The sequence below is a fragment of the Austrofundulus limnaeus genome, unplaced genomic scaffold (assembly GCF_001266775.1).
Source record: "Austrofundulus limnaeus strain Quisiro unplaced genomic scaffold, Austrofundulus_limnaeus-1.0 Scaffold4, whole genome shotgun sequence".
Taxonomy (NCBI): Eukaryota; Metazoa; Chordata; class Actinopteri; order Cyprinodontiformes; family Rivulidae; genus Austrofundulus; species Austrofundulus limnaeus.
The window spans coordinates 287391-293654 of record NW_013952406.1 but is presented as its reverse complement, the minus strand read 5'-3'; the positions used below and the strand labels follow the sequence as shown (position 1 = coordinate 293654).

The 6264-nt window shown below is 38.3% G+C and overlaps 1 long non-coding RNA gene across 1 annotated transcript in view; it reads left to right on the top strand.

The window, feature by feature from the left end:
• The window catches only part of LOC106527273 (uncharacterized), an 84105-nt gene that overhangs the window by 50590 nt on the left and 27251 nt on the right, over window positions 1-6264 (top strand). The window lies entirely within an intron of this gene.

The following is a 6264-nucleotide window of genomic DNA, read 5'->3' as shown; positions in this document are numbered from 1 at the left end:
TATTGAATGTTTTGTTGCTTGGCTCTGAAATTTCAGCATGTTTGTTTGAAAAAAATCTCAATTTGCTTTTTTCCTCAACATCTATTTCTGTGAAAAACATTTTTTCTTTATAAACAGAAGTAGAGAATTAATATTTTCACAGAAAATGCAACACAAAGGCTTATTATAAAAAATGTAAGCTACAAACATTTTGTAATTTGATGTAATTATCATAAAAGTAGCTAAAAAGTAACTGGAAAAAAAACAGAATCTAGCACAAAGAAGCAGAAAGAACGTTTGCTGAAATAAGCTGAAATTATCACCAAAAATTTATTTTAGCTGAAAAATGCAAAAATTAGCTGAAAAGGCTAAAAGAAGCTTAAATTGCAGAAAACAGCAGAAAGAAGCACAAACGCTTAAGTTTGCTGATAAAAGAAGCTGATAGAAGTACCATTTTTTCAAATCAACAGAATAGCTGAAAGAGCAGAAAGATCAGATAAAAATCAGCTGAAAATCAGATAAAAGCAAAAATTTGCAAAAATAGAAGCGGAAATTAGTGGAAAAAAAAAACAGAACTTGGATAAAAGGTGAAAAATGCAAGTTTTATGGATGTTGAATGAAGCTTCACTCACTTGCAGTGATAAAATAAAAGTCTACCAAAACAGAACTTGACGTGAACCATCGCTGAGCTGATGTCCCCCGTCGCATGTGCAGAGAAAAAAATGGAAAAAAGAAAAAAATCATGATCTCATCGCGACATCGCTCTCAATCTGCAAACACCCAGAGTATGTGTTGGCACGTACTTAGATCTACTTTAAAAAAATATTAATTTCAGTAGCTGCTTTCGAACTGAACTACTGCCATTTTTATGGGATGTAAGATTCGGCTACGGTGGCGGCCATCTTGMATGACATGATTTTGCAAATGTCACTAGTGTAAGGTTTGGACATTCAGTAGTGACCAAATGGACAGGTCTCCATTATTTAAATTKTTTCATTAGGTGAACAGACGGACCAACGGTCGGACGGAGACCATTTCTATGTCCCCCGCCTCGGCAARGGGTGACAAAAAAGGCTAAATACTGTTTGTTAAAATGTATAAATTGCTAAAATACTAAAAGTCATAGCAGAAATGTGCTGAAGAGTTGAATGTTTTGATGTACAAACTGTTGAAATGGCGCAAAAAACTGCGGAACGAAAAACGTGCCGAAAAACAACTCATCTAAATAGTTTGAATAAACACATTCACATGATGCGAACATAGCTGTCGTGTTAAAATGTTAAGAATGGATTTATTCCAGACCAAATCTTTTGACACATCATGAAATAAAAAAAATCCTGCAAAGACGGACATGTTTTGTGTTCCACTGTAAAAACAATWGRGGTTTATGAGATTTGCAAATCATTGTGTTCTTGTTTTTATTTAGATTGTACACAATGTACTTGTTTTTACAGAATCTGGTTGTAACTTAAGAGTAAATAAGTCCTTATTCCTGGACAACACGTGCAGGAGATGCTAAGAACATATTTGTCACAGCAAATAGGTGAAACAAACATCATTATTCTGAAATCTATTCAGCCCTTCATTCCTAATTCCTGTCACTGTGTGTTTTCCAAAAATGTGACGACAAATAAGTTTGTTTTCATTACTGAAAGCCTGTTTAATCCGTTCCTGCGTAGATGTCTTTCCTCAGCAGAAAAGTGAAGAGATGTGAAAGTTTCWGAGTTTGAGGATGAGAAACTGCTTCCACCTCTGTGTCTGTGGGGCATGGAAATTTGTTTCAGGTGGAAAGTGTGTCTAATACTCCAAGTGTATCTAATAATTTGAGTTCCTGATAGCCATATGGGCTCATGTAATCACTGTCGGTTGAATTCATMTCAAGTAAATATGTAATTCAAAGTGGCGTGGGGCAATTTTGGTTTTAATTAAAAAAGACCCAACCTTTTTTAAAAGCGTTCGTTTGCTTCACACCCTCTTGATGAATTTGAAATGAGTGGGCCTCCGATTACCACCTTTTTTTTTTTTTACTTTTAATTAGGTTATGTTATTTGGAGGAAAAGCAAAGTTGTGCGGAACAGAATTCGTTAGGGCCAGATGTGACCGCTTCCTGGTTATCAGGCGTCTTCTTTTTTCTGGTTGTCTCCCTCCTTCCCGGCGCCCTGCGGCACGCTGTACAGGAAGCGTGGAGGAGGGCAGATCGGGGCGGGGTGGGACGTGGGGGGAGTCGGAAGTGTCTCGAATCAGAGGCGTACGCGGCGAAGCTGTGTACAGCCCCCTGCGGTGCAGGTTGTGTTAAAAGGGAAATCATTTCTTCCTGCTGGGAAACATTTCCCTTATGTGAACCTCCAGTCCCTCGTTTGCTCATTTAGACCCYTGCCTTCCACTTTTCATGCTCATAAATTAATTTTCTTTCATTTATGTCCTCCCTTAATTCTGCTTTTGCCGTGCAAAGTTTGAATGCCACCTTTTAATTATCGGAGACTTTGTGTTTTAATAAAAATACTGAATTCTTGATCGTTTTTTAGCGGAGTGAAGGGCTTTTCTTGTAGAATGGGTAATGAGCAAACCTTTGAGGTGTTTGACTTTTGAAAGTCTTGCTCCCTTTAAATGACCTGAGAAAAGTTTGACTATGAGAAACACTGAGCAAAAGGGAAAAGAATCTCATTTTCCATTCCTTATCTGTTTTTCTTTTTATCCCAAGGGGCTTTTGGCTGTAAATGGTGTACTCTGTGGTGCGCACCCGGTCCCATTCTTGCCATATCCCCTCCTCCAATCTTCTAAGAATCCCCCTGGGGAGACCTGGGCTCTCCACTTCACTTGTTTTGTCACTGGAGAAAATTACCCAACTGCCAGCATATTTGTGACAGCTTAGTGAGCACTCCATCTACAAATAAGCCTGTAAAGATTACTTTGTCGGTTCTGGATCATTTAGAATCCAATTTAATTCAGGCCTCTAGGAAAAAAAGGCCAAATAAAAACAAAGCAGCTTAATTAAGAAAGCTGAGTGGCTGCAGACTGCTTATATGTTAGAATACCACTTCGACCTGCTTATATACTCGACGCCTGGAGATACAAATTTGAATACAATACATATGAAGGTCTTCAAACCAGAGTGATCATCAAGGAAAAGTGAGTTCCATGCTAACAAACCTACCAGAAACAAATGTTAGAATTTAGCTTCTGGAGATCCGTTTTGCTCAAATTCACAGCTGAGGCACTGAAATTTGTTTGRGCTATGCTATAAGCCAAAAAGAATTGTTTAAAATGTAAACAAAAATGAAGCAAATCTCACAAACTTCATATTTAAATCACTGCAAAATAAATGTATAAAATGTTTAAACCATAAACACACTGAAAAATATAAATAATGCTTAGTTTGACGGCAGCAACATGTCTCAAAGGCAGTAATGCATCCCTATACCATCAGAGAGGCAGGCTTTTGAACATACATATATTTTCCTAATGCAAAAAAATCAAACAGAACATGTTTATGGTTAGAAAACATGGCATAATACACAAGTAACATAACAGGTATTATTTCTCTTGAACTTGGCTCAGCCAAAGTGAAACAGGAAGTGACATCAAAAGGGAACTCTTTAAGAAAATAAACTCTCTTGAAACTATTTTATTTTAACTGACTCTTCTTCATCTCTCTGATAAAGACTCAAAATCATCATCATCATCTACAGAAACATCAAGTCTTCTCTACAGTCTCTGTCGTTAGTMATTGTAGCAWAGCTCTATTTACATGTGGACATTCCCCTTTGACATCACTTCCTGTGTCTTCACATGCGAATATCTCAACAACTGTTCATCTCAGCMGTGTGAAATAAYTTATCAATGTTATCTTTCTAGAAAATGTGTTCATATTTAGAATAAAAAATGGATGTCACAGARACTTTAAATTCTAATCTGTTTGAACTGAAAACGGTTTTCACTTCACCTCAGTTGATTTAAATGAGCTTTGGTTCAGAGAAGACTTGATGTTTCTGGGTAGTGTTCACATATGGCTTCTATCTTCTTTGCATGATAGAGCTTTATTTATTAATCGCACTGTGAGCTGGGTAAACAGTGCAAACTCTTGTTTTCATTCGTATTTTACACATGGACCCGACTTTTTTCAGAACCAGTGTATTTTCTTGGTGTTTTTGCTCTGAGCAATGTGAGGACTCTGAGAATGACCTAAAAGAAGCGCTGTAGCTACAGTGATATGTTCTGATATTTGGGATGTGCCATGATGGCAGATTTGTGACAGCAAAGCCTCACATTATCTGATGAAACACTCCATCTGCATCAGTCAGTCCTTGAGCCCCCCATCTGAGTCTGGATCCTCTGATGGTCTGTACTTACTAATGGAGATAGATTCAGGCAGCAGTGGCAGCCCGCCGCCCCCCTCCGTGCACCAGACTTGGCCACATCATTTCTTTCCCTGGCTTAATGTGCTGGTTTTCTCCTCTGGGGCTTTTGGGTGGGTTGTAAGTTGTCTCTTGACAACCCCCGCTCCCACCTCCTTTTTTTTTTCCCAGAGAAAACAGATCCACTCCTGCAGACTGCTGTTCTGACAGCTCGAAGAGGAGAGATGGAAAGTTCTCATCCTCTGCTGCAAGCTGTTTTGTATTCAAATTGTCTCCATGTAAAGTCTCCCATTCAGCCCGTGGATTAGCTGTGCGTTGTAGCCAAAGGCCGGGCGAAGGGTACGATGTGCCCGAAGAGTCTGGTTCCAACAGAATTTAGTTGTKTGCTTTCATATTGTTGCTGCATTTTTTTTCTGTTAAACCTCATTGGAGCTGCGTGTTTGAGCTTGTCAGAGTCTGTTGCTCTCAGTAACCGATACATGTGATCAGGCATTCTGTGTGGGTGAGCGCTGAATGGCTAATAGAGCAGAAGCCATCGGTAAGTCTCAACGTAATCCGATGGTATTGACACTGGTGGAGAAAATGTCAATAGACATGTTTGTGCTGACACTACCTTCTAAAGCTCAAGACTTCAATAGAGATTAGAATTTTCTCCCTGAAAGGCTTTGTGTGTATCAGTTTGTTTTACATCAGTCAGAGAGAATCAATGTGATTAAAGGAGAAAAAAAATGAATATTTTAACTCCAAGTCCAACYGAATAAAAACAGAWTTTAGTCTCTAAACCGCGTCCTATAACTCCTTTTGACTTGTAGTTAGAAATAATCAGGCTGGTGTTATGAATGGGTGTTAGCATGGCTGGGTTTAACACAACTGGTCCTTTAAATACATGAGAAATGAKAGATTTGTCAGGTTTTGGTCATGATTTATGGTTTCTGTAGTGACTTGGTTAAAGGGGGTGTGTTGTGTATGTATTTTTCCAGGCATTTTTGTTATTCTAAACACCTRGAAAGTGGCCTCTGTTGCTTTAAAGTAGACAAATCCTGCTMTTTAATCCTTCCTTTTCACATTCAAATCCMTCAGTTGGGTCTTTATAAAGTYGAACTACAAYGCTTTGGTCTGAATTCTTCTTTATTCGAACTTTACCAGCTCCTRTTTCACCACTTTTCTGATGTGTGTCTCAAAGCAGCTGGTTTCGATACTGTGCCTTTAAGATGCTTCAAGCCCCGCCCCCTCCAGCTTCCAGACCGGTCCACTCCCGTTTGAAAGAGCATTTTCTCGAAGTACAGAAATGTTTTTTTACAATTTAATTAAAAGATGTCAACAAGGGAAGACTTGTTAATCCAGCCTTACATGTTGGAACCAGAGTCTGACCCAGAACCAGAGGAGAATTAAAATGAGGAAATTGTAGTTGGTAAGTCCAGACCTTTTATATGGTAATTCCATTGCAGTTAATTTGACGTAATATTTCAGAAAGCATCATAGAAAACAGAGAAAAATGAACAGGATGAAAAATCTGACCCAAACAGAATATAAAGACATCTTTGCAGAACCTGGAGAGACCAAATTCATCTTTCWGCCTCCTAGAGACTCCAAGTCCACAATAAAATGAATTTAACAGTGAAAAAATTTGGATTTTTTCAGGACATGTCCCCTTTAAGAACCTACTACCATTTTAGACACTTCCACTTCAGCACGTCTTCACAACAGTAATTCACGCTGTTTACAACCTTCCATAGGAGCGTTTTACTTTGTTGTAAAAAAAAAAAAGAACATTTTACAATAAAGGTTTTTGAAAATGGCATCTCAGGATAAGTTAATTCTAAATTAAAAGATCCCACATTGGACCTGCACAGTACATTTTCTGAAGAACCAGCGCGAGTACAGATGATGCTTCAGTTTGGTAATGTATCTATATCTAACTGCGCTGAAA